We start from the raw sequence: 23279 nt of genomic DNA, 5'->3' as shown, positions 1-23279 counted from the left end.
CCTGTGTGAATTCATCTATAGCATGATATATTTTCCCATTTTGGATTATTACTTAAAACTTACTACCAATTCCTGCTGCCTTTGTTTTTCAGTTTAACGGGTTTAGTCCCTACATATGTTACTTTTTGTCAATTGGATCTTTGCTGAAATGTGTTGTACTAATACCTTTCCAACCTAAGAGGATTATAATTTTGGGTTTGTTTTTTTTTGGGGGGGTGAGGCAATTTGGGTTAAGTGACTTGCCCACAGTCACCCAGCTAGTAAATATTTGAGGCTAGATTTGAACTCATGAACTCCTGACTCCAGGGCTTGTGTTCTATCCACTGTGCCACTTAGCTGCCCAGATTATGATTTTAAAAGCCATTAGTGATAGCCAGGTCAGGGGAACTTTATCAGCCCTGTGGGGGAAGAAATATGAATAAGTTTATTTAAGGAGCAGGATCCCCATCCCCCATTACAATCACTCTTTGAATGAGAGAAAAAATAAATATGTATGGTACAGAAGTTAATCATGTGCTAATTTGTGGTTATGATAATTATGAAGTTATATTTGGAATATTCTGTACTGAGGTTACATCTTGAACCAACTAAGCAGATTTCACTCTTGATCATTTATTTTTGCTTTGAAAAGGTTAATATACAATATATTAGTTTCTAATGTCTGCCCTTTTTTACATCAGGGTGAGTTTTAAGCAGTTTTTGAGGAGAAATACTAGTAGGAAGGAATAGTACGTAAAATCTCTTTTGTGATTTTTCTAGAAGACCTGATATATAGATATAGATAGATAGATAGATAGATAGATAGATAGATAGATAGATAGATAGATAGATAGATAGATAGATAGATTGATAGATAGATAGATAGGTAGATAGATTTGTGCTAGCTAATTTATTGCATCTACTTCAGAGTGTTGATAACAATTGCGTGTAGCCCTACTGTGATTAGTGAGACTTTGCTATATAAGGTGAAACCTTTTGGGACCCTAAATTTTCTGAGCTTTATTTTCAGGCTTGTTGTGTCCTCAGGCAAATGTTCTACCTCTTCAAGAAAATGCCAGCCGCTCAGTGGGAGTGACATCTGTAACCTAAGGTTATCTGTTCTTGGGAATACGGTTGGGAGGGAGAGCTTGGGAAGGCTAAGGGTGGACCCTCTTGACTCAGTTTCCCATAGAAGAAATTTCCCCACCTGTTTAATTCTGAGCCTGGCTGTGGTAGCTTGCCATATACTTAGCTTCTTATACTATTCTTTTTTTTTTCCTGGTGAGGCAATTGAGGTTAAGTGACTTGCCCAAGGTCACACAGCTAGTGTCAAGTGTCTGAGGCCGGATTTGAACTCAGGTCCTCCTGACTCCAGGGTCAGTGCTCTATCCACTGTGCCACCTAGCTGCCCCTTCTTATACTATTCTTAAATGAAATCAAATAGAATTGAAGACGTTTTACCCTGTCCTACATATGCTGTCATTCTGTGCTCTTGTTATTTCTGTCGTTATTTGTTCTTCATTATCAAAGAGGACCATGACTTTAGGAGATAATGTCATGACTTGCAGTGAATTAGATTTAAGTGAGGGAAAGCTGTGCAAGGTCACCAATCTCACTCTCTCCTCCAGAGCCATCTGGGTCCAGTGGCAAGATATACATCACGATGACTGGTGATGGCCCTGGATGTTTCTGGCAATCAGGATTCAGTGTCTTGCCTATTGTCACACAGTTGGTAGTGTCAAATGTCTGAGGCTGCATTTGAACTCAGGTCATCCTGACTTCAGGGCCAGTGTTCTGTCCACTGCACCACCTAGCTGCCCCCTGCGCCCTTGATGTTGGGCATGGAGGACCAGTCTTGATGCTGCCATGATCATGTCCCTGCTTTTTCCTCTAATAGCAAATGTTTCTAACAAAGGCAAGTTATGCTGTGGTTTTTCTTAGGAATCTTCAGTAACATATCTAGGATAACTAAGTAAATAAATATTTGGCCTTGTTATCTGCCTTTTTATAGCGATCTATATTTGTGTATTGAAAAAAGTCCTTAACATTTTCAGGAAAATTAGTCTATAATGTAAGAGTTTGTAGAACCAAAATATGAATCTATTAATCAGTTATGTTTAAATCAGAAATATCTTGAGTTTTATTTTAATGAAAAGAATTTTAGTGCAATCAGTTTCCTTAGGGGAGAATAACTTATGGAATATTTTGTGTTACGACAAAGAAAAAGGTCAATTTTATTGAGGTTTATTGTTTAATTTGGGATTAACACCTATTTGCAGAGCATGTCCTGTCATGTGTACGGGGCTAAAATTCTAGCTAGTCTGTCTAAAATATCTAATGAGTGGTCGCCAATAAATTATAAGCTTTAGCAAGAGTTAGACTTTTAAGCATTTATTAAGGAGAATAAGAATTTGGTAAAGAGAGAAAGGCCTAGATTCATCTATCTATTAAAGGAAGAGAGCATTTCTCGTTCCACTCTCCACCAGAGTCCTGACAAAAAAGTGTGAGAGTGCCCGCTTCATCCCCTCTTCCTCCCACAAGCAAATGTCACTTCCTGATGCCAAAGAGCTGGATGTCTTGCCCTCAGATGCCTTCTCCTCTTGGCGGAGCTTTGCTACAGTAAGTCTCCAGCAGGTGGCATCATTCCAGTCATTACACATGCATACATGTTTTACTATATACAAGTTATTTCAAAGGCAGTGTTTTAAACTTGATTACTTAGAATACTTATACATCTCAGGACTTTTTACGATAATTGAAGTTAACTAAATAGCTTTTAAGTAAATTCATTGGTGTATTAGAGGTTACCATCTTATAAAAAGTATTTTGGGTGTACCTAGATGGTGCAGTGGAAAAAGCATAGGTCCTAGATTCAGGAGGACCTGAGTTCAAATCTGCCTCAGACACTTGACACTTACTAGCTATGTGACACTGGGCAAGTCACTTAACCCTCATTGCCCTGCAAAAAAAAAAAAAGAAAAAAAAAGTATTAGTAGGCTCTGTTTTTATATAAGGATTAGATCCTTATCAGTCTCTACTTCTCCTAAGGGGAAATGAATAGGAATAAAATTGGAATTCATTGAGATTAGGTGTTATCTGAAATTTGGAGTTCTAAATAACTGCAAACTTGAATAAGATTTTGAGAAAAAAAAAACTATTTTAAAAAGGTTAAAAAAAAAAGGTTTTCAGAAATTTAAAAGGTTTTAAGAATTGTACCTGCTCTTGAAGGGACGGTAAAATCTACAGCAAATAAAAATGCGGCAATACAGTAGCTGTGACTATAAACAATTAGTTTTAAAAGTATATAGCATCTTGAACAAGTTGTGGTATATGAATGTAATGGAATCCTATTGTGCTATAAGAAACGATGAGCAGGAGGAGTTCAGAGAAACCTGGAAGGACTTGCATGAACTGATGATGAGTGAGATGAGCAGAACCAGAAGAACATTATACACAGTATCATCAATATTATGTGTTGATCAACTGTGATAGACTAGATTCTTCTCACCAATCCAATGGTACAGGAAAGTTCCAAAGGATTCACTATGGAAAATAACCTCCAGGGGCAGCTAGGTGGCACAGTGGATAGAGCACCCGCCCTGGAGCCAGGAGAACCTGAGTTCAAATCGGGCCTCAGACACTTAACACTTACTAGCTGTGTGATCCTGGGCAAGTCACTTACCCCTAATTGCCTCACCAAAAAAAAAAAAAAAAAAAAAGGGCCTCCAAATGCAGAAAAAGAAAAAAAAACCTGTGGAATATGGATGCTGATTGAACCATACTATTTCTTTTGGTTTTGGTGCTGTTGTTTCTCATTTTTGAGGTTTTTCCTTTTTGCTCTGATTCTTCTAACATGACTAATGCAGAAATATGTTTAATGTTATTATGTATATGTGTGTGTATATATACATATACAAATACATATGCATATGCATTTGCATATACATACATACATATATATGTGTGTGTGTGTGTATATATATATATATATATATATATATATATATATATATATATATATATATATAATCTCCTATATCAGATTACCAGCTATCTAGGGGAGGGAGGGAAGGGAGGGAGAAAAATTTGAAATTGGAAATCTTATAAAAAACAAATGTTGAAAACTATCTCTACATGTAACTGGAAAATAAAATACTTTTATTTTTTTAAAAAAAGTATATAGCATCTTCCTCAGAAATCTCTGGGCTTCAGTAGAAAGGGGACGGAGCCCAAGGCTGCCTGAAATCCAGAGAGCTGAAACTCCCTAGATGACTCCGTGAGAAAGAAAACAAGATGGGGATCGTGTCCAGGAGCTCAACCCTGGTGACACTTACCTCAGCCTCTCCCACCTCCCCCGCCCCGGGCTGAGCCGGGGCAGCCTCGCGCCCTCGCCACCTCGCACAAGCGCACGGAGGGGCGCTCCGGCAGCCCCACGCTGGGACCATCCCGCACGGAGCCCTGCGCTCCAGGGAGCAGTGGGGCGGACAGGCTGGGAGAGCGGAGGGAGTTACAAGCGCCACCTTTTTCTCCCTCTCCGGGACTTCGCGGCATCTGCCTCTGCTCTGGAGCCCAAGCAGGGGGGACCATGGCTTTCATCCGCAAGAAAAAGCGGCGTTAGCTACTCCTAGGAGCCGTGAGTGACCTGCCTGGGTGGGATGGAGTGGGTGTGGGGTGGAGCAGAGGAGGGGGTCTGGGGAGGTGGGCTAGAAGCCGAGACTGGAGGAAGAGGGCTCCAGGCGTGACCGGGTTGCCAGGCGACCGGCACGGGGCCACCCGAAGGGGAGCTCACTGTCCGGCTGCCCCCTCCCTGAGGTTCGCTCTCCTGAGGTCTCCTGAGGTCCTCTCCCCTTCCCCCCCCCAGGTGCTGGAACCCCCAGGCCTAACTTAGGGTGGGGGTCGGGGGGCATCTTTTCCCTAGGTCTGGGGGGCGGGAAGAGGAGCGGCTGCGCACCCGCCCCCTACACCTGGAGGCACGAAGCAGACCCCTTTAAATGTCCGAAGGATGTGTTAGGATGATAGATGTAGAGCCAGAAGGGACCTTAGAAGTTTTCTCATCCGCTTCCCTCATTTTTCCCAGAGAGGTGAAGTGATCTGCTCCAGGATCAGAAATGGAATTGGAAGCCCCAAACCTCCGACTCGAAATCTAGCTCTTTTTTTGGGGGGGGGGGGTTGTGAGGCAATTGGGGTTAAGTGACTTGCCCAGGGTCACACAGCTAGTAAGTGTTAAGTGTCTGAGGCCGAATTTGAACTCGGGTACTCCTGAATCCAGGGCCGGTGCTCTATCCACTGTGCCACCTAGCTAGCTGCCCTGAAATCTAGCTCTTTTTCAGATCAAGTTAACAAGCATTTATTAAGTGGCTACTCTTTGTCAGAGTAATGTATGGAACTGGAATCCCCAAACCTTTTACTCCAAATCTAGCTCTCATGCAAATTAAGTCAACAAGGATTTATTGCCGACTACTATGTGCCAGGCATTTTGCCAAGTGTTGGGAATAACATGAAAGGCAAATAAGTAGGGGGAAAACCCCCCAAAACCCAATCAGCCTGCTCAAGGAGCTCACGGTATAACGGGGAGACAAGATGGAAACAGCTATGTACAAACGAGATTTATACCATATAAATTGGAGATAATTTCAGAGTTAAGGCATCAAAATAAGGATTAGACCTGGCTTCTTGCAGAAGATGGAACATTTCCTTAAATCTGAAAGAAACAAGGGAAATAAGAAGGTGGAATTACTAGGGAGAAAATTCCAGGCTCGGGGTACAGTCTGGAGTAGGGAGATGGGATAGTGTGTGTTCCAGAAACACAAGTTTCTTCATGGAAGGAGGTCAGTGTCATTGGATGAAGAATATATTGGGGGAAGTAAAAGGGGAATAGACAAGAAAGGCAGGAAGAGTCCAAGTTTTGAAGGGCTTCAAAAGCCAAACAAGATTTTTCATTTGATCCTTGTTGAAATAAGAATCTGTGATGAAGAGAAACAGAGGCAAAAAGTTGGAGTATTGTAATTTATTAGCAAAGCTAGTAATTGCCAATAAGTGAGATCCTAAGCCCTGCAGTGGCCAGGAATGCATTAGATCAGACAGAGAGCAGTCTTTTATACAGTTGGTAAAAGTGTAGTGTGGGCTTACATTTGGCAAAATCATGCAGACTTGCTTCCAAAGTCCATGGTGAGGAGAAAACATGAAGTTAGTCAACATCCTCCTGAAAGTACTGTGTCAGCAACCATGAGTGGTCCCATGCTGGGCTTATGGCCTGCCATTGTGAAGAAAATTTTGATACCTCTTCCCAATATAATCAGTATTTATGCATTTTATGGTGATTTTATGGGGATCAGTGATTAATATTAGATTGAATAGAGTTGAGATTGATAGGTAGGTATGTTGTTACATGAAGAATTATATATGTCAGGATCAAATAACCTATTTTGTGTTAGTGATGTCGATTTTATGTATTAGTGATATCATTGTAGATTGCAGGATAAAATCATATGAATGTCTGTTATAGAGAATTGCATTACATTTAAACCTGCAGCTTATTACTTGCAGCATCAGCATCCCTCACCATTATAAATCATTGTCAATTTAAAAAAAATTTTTAAATAAACCATTGTCACTGCTCCCTTATAACATTTTCCTCTTGCCCACCACTTCCTTAATTCCTATAATACTGCTGACCAAAACACCAGATGTTTGATTTCTTATGAAAACCTTTGCTGAGGTGGCAGGTGGAATACTTTTTCTGAGAAAAACCTGTGGTTAATGACCAGGAATTAATGACCTAAAAGCCTCCTGACAGTGGTTATGATTAATGTGTATGCCCCTCAACCAGTCATAGAGTTTTCCCCACTTCTAGTGTGTTAACCAATCATAAAATTGTACTGCCTTCTATTTTTAGTGTGTTCTCAATTAGTATAAATACTGGCCACCCATGATGGTGAGGAAGGTCTGGATCCTGATTGGTTAGGAACCACTGGTATCTCTAAATAAATTGATTATTGACCTTAGTTGCCTGTTGTTGCTGGATGGAAATTTTGAAAGGCACGGCAGAACATCTTATGATCACATCAACTCAATAGGCCTGATGTGTAGCCTCTGGGAATGGGGAAGTTAGTCTTCTTAAGTAGTCAAATCATTTTATAGACCCTAATGTTAGGAAGTTAAACTATTCTTTAAATCAAACTAATTCCTAAGTCTCAATCAATAACACAGAATAAAAAGGGGTATCAATTTTCAATATTACATGCCGGAGGGGTTAAGGCATCACTGGAGTTGATTGAATCCAGGGTAACATGGGCAGATCTGCACTTTATGAAAATCATTTTATAGCTGAGTGGTATATGGAATGGAGAGGGGCTAGAATAAAGGAAGTCATATCAACCAACAGGCTATTGCAGTGGTTGTGGTGTGAGGTAATGACGGTCTGCACCAGGATGGTGCCCGTATCAGAGAAAAAAACAGGTGAATGTGAAAAATCTTGTGAAGGTAGAATCCACAGGACATGGCAATTGATGTGATATGGGGTAAGGGATGTGGTAAGAGATGATATCGAGGTCGTGGGACTGTGATGGTGCCCTTTGGAAGAGGGGAGGGTTTGAGGTGAAAATGAATTCGTCTGGAAGTTTTAGACATGTTGAGTTTAGGCAGTTGCAAAGAAAGCAGGAGAAAGATGCAAGACTGAAGGTCAGGAGAAAGGTTAGGGTTGGATAAATAGATCTGAGAGTCATCTGCATAGAGATGATACTTGAATCCATGGGAGCTGCTGATGAGATCACCAAACAAAATAGTCTGGAAGGAGAAGAGAAGAGGACTCAGGTCAGAATCTTGGAGAACCTCTAGTGTTAGTGGATATGATCCCAATGAAGATCCAGCAATGAGATTGGGAAGGAGCAGAGTGATGGGTAGGAGAGCCAGTGGAGAGCAATGTCCCAAAAACCTAGAGAGAAGAGGGTGATCCACGCTATTAGAGGCTTGACAGGTCAAGGGTGAGTGAGAAAAACTGTTCCACACTATAATGCTTCCTTTCCAGCTCAGAGAAAGGAGAGATTTGGTGGTGAAGGTGAGGTTAGTATTTGGGAGGACTTCACAGACATAGTCCTTTGCACTAGACCTTAAGATACAGTATTTGGGGGAATAAGGATAGGATTTTTAGGATATGTTGGGAGCAAAGAAGTGGAGGTGAGAAACCTCAGAATGTGTTCAGGGTATGGTGTGTAGTGGACTTTGATCCAAGTAAAAGGAGTACTGTGACATAGACAGGAAGGGTGGTTTGAGGCCAGGTGTGGAAACCCTTTAGATACCAAGATAAATATCATGAGGTCCTAGATTTAATGACTAAAGAAGAACCATTTGGGGGGCAGCTAGGTGGTGCAGTGGATAAAGCCCCAGCCCTGGATTCAGGAGGACCTGAGTTCAAATCCGACCTCAGACTCTTGACACTTACTAGTGGTGTGACCCCCGGGCAAGTCACTTAACCCTCACTGCCTTGCAAAAAAATAAACAAATAAATGAATAAAAGATAAATAAAAGAATAAAAACATTATTTTTAAAGGGGGGGTGGCTAGGTGGCACAGTGGATAAAGCACCGGCCCTGGATTCAGGAGGACCTGAGTTCAAATCTGGTCTCAGACACTTGACACTTACTAGCTGTGTGATCCTGGGCAAGTCACTTAACCCTCATTGCCCCACACAAAAAAAAAAAAAGGAAGAAAAGAAAAGACTGGGAGTTAAAGGAAGAAACAGAATCAAAGATGAAGGTGTCCCTCCCCACCCCCCACCTTTTTCAGAAATAGATGGAATTTATACACTGGGACGTGTTTTGGGTAAAGATGATGATTTCCGTTTGGACACCTAGGTGGCAGAGGCAGTTGGAAATGCAGTTTGGGAGCCCAGGAGGGTAGTTTGGGTTGAAGGTCTGTATGTAGACAGCATCTGCATACAAGAGAGTTGAAACTGTAGAAAATGAGATCCCCAAGGAAGACAGTAGAAGAGTAAAAACTAAAATAACTGGCATTTATTGTAATAATAATTTTAATAATTATAATTGACTTTTAGTTTTAAAGTTTGTGGTGTTTTTTGTTTTGTTTTTAGAGTTTTTTTACATATATTATTGCATTTGAGAAGAGAAAGGGTGGGGGTTAGAGGCAGAGACTTTGTGGAGCCTTGGGGAATAACCCTATTTTAAGGAATCAGGAAGAGGAGCTAAGGGGAAAAAAAACAGGAAGAGAAATTAGAGAAATAGGGAAATAACTGGAAGTGTATAATGTCTTAGCAGACAAATGAAGCATCAGGATCAAGGTCAGGGTTTCCCTCCCCTACCATATTGCTGAGACCCAAGTATAGAACCAACAGAGTAGGGTTGTTTTTTGTTTGTTTTTTTGTTTGCTGGGCAATGGAGGGTTAAGTGACTTGCCCAGGGTCACACAGCTAGTGTCGTGTCTGAGGCCGGGTTTGAATTCAGGTCCTCCTGAATTCAGGGCCGATGGTGCTTTATCCACTGTGCCACCTAGCTGTCCCCAAGGGAGCAGGGGTTTTTAACTTTGTGTGTCATGGACTCCTCAGGCTGACTGGTAAACCCCTCCTCAGATGTTTTGAAATATGCAAAATAAAATACACAGTATTACCAAGGAAGCCAAGTCTAAACAAGATCTTGTGCTCTCAGTTAGGAACTCCTGAAATAGAGGTAGAGAGACCAAAGATGGGAGAGAGTAAAGGCGAGCAATGCTGAATTAAGGGCCCAGGAAGAGAGGTTGACCCTGGAGAGGAAGAAGACTGTACTTCAGGACAGAAGGGAAGGTGAGCAGTGGTGAAAGGGCATTGGATCTGGGTTTGAATCCTAAGACTTAATTATCTGTTATCTTGATTTTCAGTGATTGATTTTATTTTATACTTGTTTCTACTCTGTATAACTATCTTTAAGTTCAGTAATTCAAAGGTTCAAATGTAACATCTTCCTCTCTAAGTTAAATTTAAAAGTTCACTTACTCTATTAAAACACTTTAATTAAAAGAATCCTCCTTTCTTAAGTTTAAGAGTTCAACTTTAAATAGTGTTTAATTAAAGTAAACTTCTTATCTCTACAAGCTGGCTTGTCCTTGGACAATTAGCAGAAATGTGTTATCTCTGTTTTTCAGGAGTTTAGCTTTCCTGTGAATCACTCCCTGTCAAGGAAGTCTGTTATCTCTGCTCTGCTAACAAGCAAATGAACTCTATCAGTCTACATTTTCTAACAGCAGGATGGAAGGAATAGTTGTGGCTACCCTCAAATGTCCAGCCAGTCATATTGTTTTTGCTATCTGTGATGCTGCAGGCTTTGTAACCAATCATGTTCTTTTTACACATATGATGCTGCCTTGTGTTTTGTTTGGGGTTTTTTTGGAGGTGCTTTCTCTTTATAAAAGAAGGCTGCCCCCCCTCAGTTTAGGTCTTAGCTTATTTGAGGAGGTTAGAACCTATTTATTGGCAAAGTCGTGCTTTGTCAATAAATTGACTATCCTCAGAACTTTGTGACTCAGATTACTTTAATTCCTACTATTATACTTTTTACAGTTTTCTTGATTTATAGACATTACATAGATGGTGCCATGGATAGAGCTGGCCTGGAGCCAGAAAGACCTGAGTTCAAATGTGGACTCAGACACTTACTAGCTATGAGACCTTGGAAAAGTCATTTAACTTTGGTTTCCTCAGCTATAAACTGGGTATAATAACTGGACTTAGCTTGAAGAGTTGTTATGAGGATCAAACGAGATATTTGTAAAGAATTAGCATAATGCCTGGCACACAGGTGCCATATAAATGTTTATTCTCTTCTTCTTTGTGCTTCTAGGTTTCCGCATTTATAAAATGGGAATAATAGCATTTACATTTCTTACCTCACATGGTTGTTATGAGGATGCAAAGGGATAATGTATATGAAAGAAGCTCTATGTAAACCTCAAATCTAACTAAACACCAACTGGTTTGAAAAGCCAAGAGCACCCTATGCTGGCATTGTGGTTCTTATACGATTGAGTTTGTGCTTCCATATTTAGAGCCATTGCCACCCCTTACCTGAAATTCCTGATGATCTTCAAGTCTTTCAGTCTTCCAAAGGGCCTTCTGACAGGCAGCATTCAAATGCTGACTTAATAAATGCAGCCTCGTATTTATGATTCAGCTTAAAGAGGCTCATAATAGCAATCGCTTGCAGATGTGATAAAGCACGTGAGGCCTTTTTTGAATGCTACCCAAAGTGTCACCTGACTGAGAATGTAGGAGTCTGAGTGCCCTGAGGGTCCTGGCTATAGGAATCATGTCTCACATGCCTGGACTCTTATTGTCACTGAAGTTTTAGTTGGAAATTTTTGATTTTGCATATGTATTGCAGTGTTTTAAAAAAGGATTTGCAACATCAAATGGCAAAGAAGGGGAAAATGGGATAGGAAACATTAGGCTTTGTGTTAATAGGTTTGGGGGGATTTAAAAGTTGGGAAAACATCGTTAGCATGGGAAGGACTTGCTATTCAAGCTCATTCTCCTTCCCTTCTCCTTGCCTTAAATCTGAAATCACCTCAGGAGAATTGATATTTGAAATGAAGAGTTCTCTACTATGATGATGATATTGTTGAAGGATTAGTGAACTAAAGAATTTTAAAAATATATATTATTTAGGTTTTTATGGATAGTTAGGTATCAGTTTTAAAAAAAACAACATTTAGGGGCAGCTAGGTGGCACAGTGGATAAAGCACTGGCCCTGGAATCAGGAAGACCTGACTTCAAATTCGACCTCAGACCCTTGATACTTACCAGTTGCGTGACCCTGGGCAAGTCACTTACCCCTCATTGCCCCACCCTCCCAAAAACCCCAAACATTTAAATTGTGAAATTAAGCAACAAGATGATGTAGTGAAAAGAATGTTAGAGTTGAATTTGGAAAGACCTAAGTTCAAATCCTGCCTCAGATAAGTTATTTACCACCTGATCTTGGGCAAGTCACTTAATAATAATAATAGTTAACATTTATGTGGTACTTCTTTAACCTCAGTTTCCAATAAAATGGGGATAATAGTCCCTACCTTACTGGCTTGGGGGGGGGGGAATATAGATAGATAGATAGATAGATAGATAGATAGATAGATAGATAGATAGATAGATAGATAGATAGATAGATAGATAGATATGAACACATAGATACACATATATATATGGAACTTTGCAAACCTTTAGCTATATAAATGCCAGTTATTATAAATTTAAAGTTTACATAAGGCAAATCCTAAATGAGCCATGGTTGAGTGTAGCTTCCAGGATATGTACATCTCCCTGAGGAGACAGCATAGTCTGGTGAAGCCATCAGCTTAAACACTGGGTTAAGTGAAATCTGAAAGTACTTCCAAAATAAATTTAATGTCTTATTTCAACTTTCTATTAGTTCATGTAAGTCTTTCCAGGTTTTTCTGAAATCATCCTTCTTGTCATTTCTTCTAGCACAATGATATTCCATCACTATCATATATCACAGCATATTTTAAGCCGTTCCCCAATTGACGGGCATCCCTTTGGTTTCCAATTCTTAGCCACCACAAAAAGAGCTGCTATAAATCTTTTTGTACAGATAGGTTCTTTTCTCTTTTTTTGGATGTTTTTGGGACATAGACCTAGTATACACTACTTACTCTTACAGATGTTGCTCTCTCAGCCTTTCCAACTAGAAAAAAACCATTTTTTTTTTCTGTGAGTTAATGATAGGAGTATTACATAAAGTACTTGGTTCCTAGCTCTATAATAATACAATATATTTGGGGAAATCTTAAAATACAGTGTGCCATAGGCAAATGATATCATCAGAACCAAGAATAATAACCCCCAAAGTGAAATATATTCCTACAAAAAAAAAGAAACTTATAGAAGAAAAGGGTAGCTGGGTGACACAGTGGATAAAGTGCCTGGAGTTCAAATATGAAGTCAAATATGACTTCAGATACTTACTAACTGTGTGACCCTGGGCAAGCCACTTAATCCTGTTTGCCTCAGTTCCTCACCTGCAAAATGAGCTAGAGAAGAAAATAGCAATGCCAAGAAAACCCCAAAGGGGATCACAGAGGGTCAGATAAAACTGAAACGACTTAACAACAATAAATTGAAGAATTGCAAATGTCTGATGAAAATATCTAATCTAATCTGATCTAATACAATATAATATAATTACTGTATGGTATTTCTCTAGATGGACACTTAAATGTAGACTATTTCATATACATAATACTTATTCCCTCTCAGTTTGGGGGGGCTAGAGGAAGTAAGGGTATAAGAAAGAGATGGTAGAGGGCTGCTTAAAGGTGAGGCTGACTGCTCAGCTTTACTTACTCCAGACAATAATGAGAAACTACAATAAGTGTTTTTTTTCCTCCTTAGAATTGCACAAAAATTCTGCCAGAAGACCACAGGCAGTAGGAAAGGGGGCTAGCTGCAAATCTAGCACCAGTTTAGGCAAACAAGCTTGCAGCCTCTCAGAGTGACTAGAGATAAAAATATGTGTAATTTTTAAGACTCTATATCCACAGACAGCAAAAATAGAAGCCCCCCTAAGAAAGTAATATGAAGTAAAAAGTCCTAAATTGGGTACCATGAAACTCTGTGGAGTAACAGTTAGGAGACTAGTGTGGCAATTCCTCACACAGTGACTGCTCAGTCCCAGGAATTCTTGAGATTTCTGGTTGTTTTTCTTGAGATGCCATAGGAAGCCCTGAAGATCCAATGCTTTGAACTTTAAAGATCCAGGAGAATTTAACTCTAAGAGGTCATCACAGGAAGCAAGGTCAAGATCCAACTACTCCACCCAAAATGGCAGCAGAGAGTGAAAGCTGGCCCTATTACAAAGCTCCAATTTAGGAACTAAAACTGCAGAGATAAGTCAATGAAAACTCAATCTGCATAAAAACTGTTGTAGACTGAGTTCAAATCTGGCCTCAGACACTTGACACTTACTAGCTGTGTGACCTTGAGCAAGTCACTTAACCCTCATTGCCCCCCCCAAAAAATGTAAAAAACAAACAAAAAACTGTTGTATATCAAAGATCCTCCAAAAGAAGGAGCAAGTAATTCTGAAACAACCACAAACAGAACCAAGGGGGGAAAATAGGTTTTCCACTTGGACCATATAAATTCCTAGAAGTGAAGAGATAAAAATAAAATAAAAATTCAGGAGGAAAGAAAATTGGAAGGAGAATAAAGAATTTAAAAGAAAAAATACTAAACATTACTTAAGTTACTGATGCCTCAAAAACTAGGCTAGACCAAATAGAAATCAGTGACTCCATGAGACAGCAAAAAATATTAGAGTGCAATCAAAAGATTGAAACAATTAAATGTGTAAGATATCTGACATTAAAAAACTCATCTACATAGGTCAAAAGGAAATTATTTAAGAATCATCAGACTCCCTAAAAATAATGTTTTATTTTGTTTTGTCTTTTTTAAGCCTAGGTGCATTATATTTCAAGAAATCACAAATGAAATTTAAGGGAGCCAGAGAGAAAAGTGAAAGTAGAAAAAAATCCACCAATCATCTCCTGAAAGCCTAAAAGGAGAAACCTTAGGAACGCAATAGCCGAAATCCAGAGCTCCTATTTCAAAAGAAAAATATATTATTTGGGGAGGGAAAGGGGCGGGGGGGGGGGGGGTGACAGATCAAGTACCAAGGAAACTCAAGATCACACAAGACCTAGGAACACCTAAATGAGAGGAGATCTTAAAATACACTATTGACAGTTCTGTTTTTACATAAATTTACATTAAACAAATTCAGCCTTACATAAAGAATTCTGAAATAAATCTGTATTCTAAAAAAAAAAGCTTATATTAATTTTACTGTACAATACTGTACTCTGTCTCCACTCCTGCCTCTTGGCTCAGTGTTCCATGGCCTCCCCATTATGTGAAAGCAGAACAGATGAGTGAGAGAAAGTACTGCTACTGGTGGTAGATCAGGGATTTGGCTTGAGATCTCTGGCACCAAGGGAGAAGACCTTTGCCTCACTTGGCCCATCCACCTTTGTGGCTGGTGTGGTAAAAATTATTTGTGGTAAAGATTAATATCAGAAGTTTTAGCTGAATCATTTGAGAGATTGCGCATGCTACTGAAGCAGCTTTTGAAGGACCTCCCCTTTTGGGAGGAAAACTCGAGAACACGAAGAACTTCCAGGATACAAACTTAAAAGTGAGGGCAGGAATGGAAGTTGGTGTTCTCTGGCTGTTAAACTTAGCCGTGGCGGTGCGGGGGTGAGAGGAGTTTGGAAACACGTGCTTGGTGTTTGGCTTTGGGTGTGCTGGTTTGAGGCCTGGTGGGTAGTTTGGGATTCAGTGAGTTTTATAAAGGAAAATAGACTAAGTTTACATCTAAGGCCATTCATCTGTATTTCTACTTCCCTATTTCCCTAATTGGTATCACCTTTTGTTGTCTAATTAATTCCCAAGCAATAAAAACTAATCCCTCACAGATTATAGCTCAGAGGCTCCTTTTTCTTAGAGGTCTGGGAGATATATATAAAAGGGAAAAGTTAAAAGGGGGAGTTTAATGCTCCATATATCCAATTTTGAATCTCACACTGGTCCCTGTGCTTTGGTCTTTTGTTTGGGTATTGTGTGTCAGTACCCAACTCCCATGTCCATGGCTGGGCCTGGGCCCTGTGTGTTCCTTCTCTTGGTCTTTCTTCTCTGTCCCCAGCTCCCATGTGTTCTTGAATGGTGTGCCGGTCACCTCCCTCCATGGATTTATTCCCCTTTTCCTGCCTTCTTCCCTCTCTCCCTTCCTGATAGCTGTGGGTAAATTCATATAACATAAAATTAATTTTATGTAAAGGTCTATGGAACCATCTACTTATGTAAAATGAGAACTGTCTGTAGTATTATCCTTGTTTTTTAGATGAGGACCTTGAGCCCCAAAGGAATTAAGTGGCTTTCTTGGGGGTTATACAGTTAGTAAGCTGTAGAGTCAGGACTTAGACCCAGGTCTTTTGACTCAGTGTTCAAGGTTTTTTCTAATACTAGTTAATTCTCTTATCTAAATTCTCTTTCTTCTCTGTACATTGAAAGGGTTAGATTAGATTACAAGTTATTGAAGAGGAGAGGGTGTCTATAGGCTGATTTCAGGGAGTCCATGGTGAGGTCAGTATCTACTAGGGTTTCCCTCTACCACTTAGAATGTGAGTTATGCCAATTTTTCCCTAAAAGGTAACAAAGCTGGTATTTGATTGGCCTGGAAATAGGACTAGGGTAAACCTCCCTTGATAGTGCCACCTAGTAGTATATGGCCATGTCAACTTGACTTCCTGATTACCTAAGGCCATAAAAAGACTCTCACGTGGGGTTACGGCCCTTGAGACTTAACAGAGGTCCAATCAAATCACCACACCTGTTAACCAAATGCTTTTCCATATGAGAGAAGTTAAGTACCATATCCTTGTTGAATATTCTTTCTATTTTAAGGCTAATTAAATTTTTTTTTTAAGTTAACTGTTCAATGACCTCTGTGATGTTTAAAATCTAAATTGTGGTCGCCTTAAATTAGAAGCTTTAGCACCAGTCCTTGGGCATTAAACATTTATTAAAGCATACAGATATTCCCATGGAGTTCAGAAAGTTAAGAAAAAAGCCTATTTAGCCTAGAGTTCCAGCCTGGTCTGGTTCTTCCTCAAGTCCTCTGCCACAAGCCTGCTTCAATCACAAACTCTCTCCAGCAAACTGATTGTGGAAGCTTTTTATAGGTCTGGAACAGAGGCGGTCCTTACACTGCTTCAAGCTGATTGGTTGGTGTCATCCAAATCCATTGGTTCCTTACACTGCTTCAAGCTGATTGGTTGGTGTCATCCAAATCCATTGGTTCTGAAGGTGTTCTCAAGGTGTGATTACAATCCAGTTAACTTGAAGTAGGCTAATCAGCAGTTAATCACTCTCACTTGATTCAGTCAGTCTAGATTAATCTCCAGGTGGGTCTTTGAGTATCTGCTAAATCTCATTATTTCATCACACCTCATTTTATCCTAACATCGATCTTGAACAGGATGTCAGCCTGAGTCAGGCAAGTCTCTAATAAGGTATGTAAATTTGAATGGAAAAAACATTGCATCTTATTTTCACTTACTTTTAACTGAAATTTAACATTTCTGTCATTTATTTAAAAACATTTTTCTGAGAAAGGGTCCATAGGCTTTACCAGGTTACCAAAGAGCTAAGTCTATGACACAAAAAGGTGAAGAACCTATGGACTAGATTATCTCTAAGATTCTTTCTAGCCTTGATATTCAATAATCCTCTAATTATTTTGTATTCCACTTCACAGGCACAATATAAAAAAGATTCTTTGGACCATAAATATTGATAAGCATTAGATAATGATCAGCAATGATCATTAAAAATAACACAAGTACTACTGAGGTGATAGAAAGTTTACCTATAGATCTAAATCAGAATAGAGTGAGGTAAAAGAAATCAGCTGTTGAGCAGTGTAATAATATACTGCATCTGAATTTTGTACTATAAGTTAAAAAAAAAATAAAAGAACAATTCCCCAGTTGAAACTACATGAGGAGTTTAGATAAGATGTAATTACACAGTTGGAATTTGGCCAGGACCCTTTGACTAACAAGTCTGTTCTTCAAAAAGGACATTTACCATGGGACCTTTGATGCTGGCACGTGATCAGGACCCTGAATTTAACCTTCAATCTAAAACAATGGGGTCCAGTACCCTTTTGTAATGAAATTTACAGATTCCCTTAATACAAGCTGCTGAGGCATTTGTTTAGTACCTGGTTTCAATAAAGACAATTCTTCAGAATTGGGCACATCTTTGGAGTCTCTAATTTCTTCATGATTCAGCCCTATCTTTTCTTAATTTCTGCTTTTCATAATCTAATTTATCTGCTAACATAAGCCCTTTGACAGAAGTTAAAGCTTCATTCAACATGGGATTTTAAAACTTGTCAGTAGTGACATTTTCTACACTGGTTACTATTAATCTCATGTTCCATGTTTTGTTTTGTTTTTTGTTTTTGCTTTTAAAATATATTTCGTTTTCCCATAATTACAATTAGTAACAATTTTAACATTTGTGTTTTTTTTTTTTAATTTGAGTTCTAGGGCAGCTGGTTGGAGCAGTAGATAAAGCACCGGCCCTGGATTCAGGAGGACCTAAGTTCAAATCCAACCTCAGACACTTGACACTTACTAGCTGTTGACCCTGGGCAAGTCACTTAACCCTCATTGCTCTGCAAAACAAAACAAAAAACAAAACAAGCATTCATTGAGTCTTCTCTATGTACAATGAGGCACTGGCTAGGAGGGGCTGAAGATGACACAGTAAAATGATTGACTTGTATTCTTATAAATTTGACTCAGTTCTATATATGACAAAAAAGAGCTTTATCAGAGATGGTGTAAAAAAAAATTCCCCAGCTTTCTGCTTTCCTTCCAGTTTTGGTTACATTGGTTTTGTATATGCAAAAACATTACAGTTTTGCATCTCATAATACTATCTATTTCATTTGGTTTTAAATTCTTCCCTTATCCATAGATTTGACAGGTAAACTCTTCCATGGTCCCCTAATTTCCCATGGTATTATGTCTAAATCAGGTACCCATTTTGACCTTATCTTGATATATGATGTTCACATGTTGGTCTGTACCTAGTTTCTACCATACTGTTTCATAGCTTTTGTCAGATAGTGACTTCCTGTCTCAAAAGCTTAGATCTTTGGATTTATCAAACACTAGGTTACTATGGTCATTTACTACTGTCTTGTTTACCTAATCTATTCCACTGATCCATCACTCTATTTCTTAGCCAGTACCAGATTGTTTTTGATGATTACAGTTCAAGATCTGGTATGGCTAATCCACTTTCCTTCATATTTTTTTTTCCATTAAATCCCTGGATGTTCTTGATCTTTTGTTTTTCCAGATGAATTTTGTGATTATTTTTTTCTAGCTCTATAAAATAAATTTTTGGTAGTTTGATTCGTATGGCACTGAATAAGTACATTTATTTAGGTAGAATTATCATTTTTGTTATATTGGCTCAGCCTATTCATGAACAATTGATATTTCTCTAGTTGTTTAGATCTGACTTTGTGTGAAAAATTTTTTGTAATTGTGTTCATATAGTTTTTGGGTTTGTCTTGGCAGGTAGACTCTCAAGTATTTTATATTGCCTACTGTTATTTATTTGTTTGTTTGCTTATTTCTTTATTTGCTTGTTTATTCATTCATTCATTCATTTACTTATTTATTTATTTATTTATTTACCCTACTGTTATTTTAAGTGGAATTTCTCTTTCTAGCTCTTGCTGCTGGAATTTGTTGATAATATATAGAAATGTTGATGATTATGTGGGTTTATTTTATATTCTGAAACATTGTCAAAAGTTATTTCACCTACTTTTTTGTTGATTCTCTAGGATTCTTCAAGTTTATCATCATATCATCTGCAAAGATAATATTTTGTTTTCTTGTCAATTTCTTTTTCTTTTCTTATTGTTATAGCTAACATTTTAAATACAGTATTGAATAATAGTGGTGATGATGGGCATCCTTCCTTCATCCCTGATCTTACTGGGAAGGTATCCAGCTTATCCAAATTACAGGTAATGCTTATTGATAGTTTCAGATAGATACTACTTATTTTAAGGAAAGCTCCATTTATTCCTATGATCTCTAATGTTTTTAATAAGAATGGGTTCTATATTTTATCAAAACTTTTTTCTGCATCTGTTGAGATAATCATATGGTTTCTGTTTGTTTTTGTTATTAATATGGTCAATTATGCTGATAGTTTCCCTAATACTTAATCAGCCCTGAATTCCTGGTATAAATCTCACCTGCATATAGTGGATGATTCTTGTGATAAGTTGCTATAATTTCTTTGCTAGCATTTTATTTTAAATTTTTGCATCAATTTCATTGGGGAAATTATTCCGTAGTTTTCTTTCTCTGTTTTGGTTCTTTGTTTAGGTATCAGTACCATATTTGCATTGTAAAAGGAATTTGGTAGAATTCTTTGCTTATTTTTCCAAGTAGTTTATATAGTATTTGAATTACTTGTTCTTTAAACATTTGGTAAAATTAACTTGTGAATCCATCTGGCTCTGGGGATTTTTTTCTTAGGAAGTTCATTGATGACTTGTTCAATTTCTTTTCCTAAGGTGGGGTTATTTAAGTATCCCATTTCCTCTTCTGTTAGTCTGGGCATTTTGTATTTTTGTAAATATTCATCCATTTTACTTAGAATAACAGATGTTTTGGTATATAATTGTGAAAAATAGCTCCTAATAATTACCTTATTTTCCTTTTCATTGATGGGGAATTTACTCTTTTTGTTTTTGATACTGGTAATTTGGTTTTCCTCCTTTTTAAAATCATATTAGCCAATGGTTTATATATTTTATTTGTTTTGTAATAAAACCAGCTCCTCACTTTATTTTTTAGTTCAGTGGTCTTCTTTGTTTTATTAATCACCTCCCCAAATCCACCTTCCCTTCTGTCAGCACCTCCCCCCTTATCTAATTTTTCTCCCCTCCCACTTCCATATGAGGAGCTTTTTGTTGTCAAGTGAGTGTGTGTATTATTCCTTCTTTGAGCCAATTCTGATGAGAATAATATTCAAGAATTGCCCACCCCAGATCTTTCCCTCTGCTGTAATAGCTCTTTCATTCCTCTTTATATGAGAAAATTTACCCCATTCTGTATCTTCCTTCCCAATTCTCCCATTGCAGTCCTCTTTCTCCTTCTTTAATTTTGTTTTTTTGGATATCATTCCATCATTGTCAGCTTATACCTGTGCCCTCTGTCTGTGTACATGCCTTCTAACTGCTGTAATAGTAATAAAGTTCTTAGGTTATAAAAGTGTCATCTTCCCATGTAGGAGTGTAAATAGTTTAACCTTATTGAATCCCTTATGTTTTCTCTTTCCTCTTTTCCTCTATGCTTCTCTTGAGTCTTGATATTTCAAAATCAAATTTGTATTCAGTTTTGCTCTTTTCATCTGGAATGCTTGAAAGCCCTCTATTTTGTTAAATATCCATTTTTTTAACCTGAAGGATTATGCTCAGTTTTGCTGGTTAGATGATTCTTGGTTTCATTTCTAGTTCCCTTGCATTTCAGAATATTATTTGCCAACCCCTCCTTCATTCCTTTAATTTAGAAGCTCCTAAATCCTGTGTAATCCTGACCATGGCTCCATGATATTTGAATTGTTAATTTCTGGCTACTTGTAGTCATTTCTGCTTGACCTGAGAGTCTGGAATTGAGCTATAATATTCCTTGGAATTTTAAATTTTGGATCTCTTTCAGGGTCTCTGAATTTCTATTTTATTACCTGATTCTAGGACATCAGGGCAGTTTTTCTTGATAATTTCGTGAAATACGACACGCAGGTACTATTTTTGTTCATGGCTTTCAGGCTGACCAGTACTTCTCAAATGATCTCTCCTACATCTGTTTTCCAGGTCAGTTGTTTTTCCAATGACATATTTTCTTCTATGTTTTCTTTTTTTGATTTTAGCTTTTGATTTTGATGAGCTTTTCACTTGTCCAGTTCTAATTTTTAAGAAAATACTTTCTTCAGTGAGCTTTTATACCCCCTTTTCCTTTGGCCAATTATACTTTTTAAGGAGTTGTTCAGTGAATCTTTGTACATCTTTTCCTGTTTTTTGTGCTTCCTTTACCAAGCGTTTGGTATTTTTTTTTCATGATTCTCTTGCTACACTCTCATTTCTTTTCCCAGTTTTTCTTCTATTGCTTATTTGATTTTAAATTTTATTTGTACTCTTCTAGGAGTTCTTCTTTTGGCACTGATAACTAATTCACATTTTTTCTTTGATGCTTTATATATAGCCATTGTGACAATGTTGTCCTCTTCTGAGTTGGTACTTTGATCTTCCCAGTCACCATAGTAATTTTCTATGGTCAGATTATTTTGTTTGTTATTTTTTACAGCCTTCTTTAAGACTTTTAACTTTACATTAAAGTTAGGCTCTGCTCCTGAGGTGGAGGGGGCACTGTCCCAAGCTTCTTGCACCAGGGGAAGGGGCATAGACCTTGCTGCTAGACTGTGCTATTGGTGCAGGGCCTTGCTGTTGGCCTGTGCTGGCCAACACTGCTGGCCTGTCCTGTGGCTTGGGGCCTTGCTGCTGCTGGCTTGCCAAGATGCCAGTTGTGCTAGATAGTGATCCCCTTTTATTCCAGTGAGATAGACATTTCCTGCTGACCTTCTGAGTTGCCTTAGGCTGGAAAATTATTTCACTGTCCTTTTGTTGGCTCTGCTGCTCCAGAAGTCCTTTTCAGATGTCATTTTATTGTTGTTTGGAGGTGAATTTGGGAGAATTCTGGCGAATTCTTGCCTTATTTACTTTGTCACCTTCCTCTCCTCTTCATGCTCCATGTTTTTGCTTTACTGTGAGCATTCACTCAGCCAGTTAGCTACAATAGCACAAGGAGATACTAATTCATTTAAATGCTTTTAAATAAAGTAATGATAGAGCACTGAACTAGTTAAAATCACTCTAAGGGAGAAGATACATAATTCATAGATGTTTATGATAGGACAGGGTTTCTGAACAATCAGCTTAAGTATTTAGACATGACAAAAAATTGGAGGCAGCCATTTAGAAACCACAGTGTCACTTTTTACACTGAAGTGTGGGCAGTAATTTACTCTCTTATTTCAAGATAAATAAATTTTATAATCCATGTTCATGACAAATAATAAAAAGTGATATTCCAGTTCTTATGACGCATCAATGTTTTCATTTCAACCAGAACAGGTAGATTGAATATTCACAACTCCAGAACACATCGAGGTCAGTCAGTGATTAATTTTCCAGATATTAGCAGAATATCCCCATATTTGAAAATATCCAGATCTGGTGGTTTTTATGCTAACATTTGGACAGATGATTGCCTTTTTTTATCACTGTCAGTCTTTACATTTCTAAGTCATATTCCTTGAACCATATATCTTGTTTTAATCCTGAACTTAGTAGCAAGTAAAAGCCATCAGGGACATTTTAATTGTATTGTCATTAGATCATTTCTCCATTTCCATTTGCATAAACCACATACCCTTGTAAGCAGAAAATAAATTTTAATGGTAATGACACTGAGATAAAAGCTGAGGGGTTTTCTTAAAGGAGTATAATTAGTATAAATCCCCCTCATTTTCTTTTAAAGTACTCCTTAGGAACAAGTGAATTTTTTGCAATGCAAATAATCAGAACAGTAAGTTAATATACCTTATTTTTTCCAATTTATAGTCAAGTGAAAGTGTA

Source organism: Dromiciops gliroides, chromosome 1, assembly GCF_019393635.1.
Source record: "Dromiciops gliroides isolate mDroGli1 chromosome 1, mDroGli1.pri, whole genome shotgun sequence".
Classification (NCBI taxonomy): Eukaryota; Metazoa; Chordata; class Mammalia; order Microbiotheria; family Microbiotheriidae; genus Dromiciops; species Dromiciops gliroides.
Note: the sequence above shows the minus strand (reverse complement) of the source record.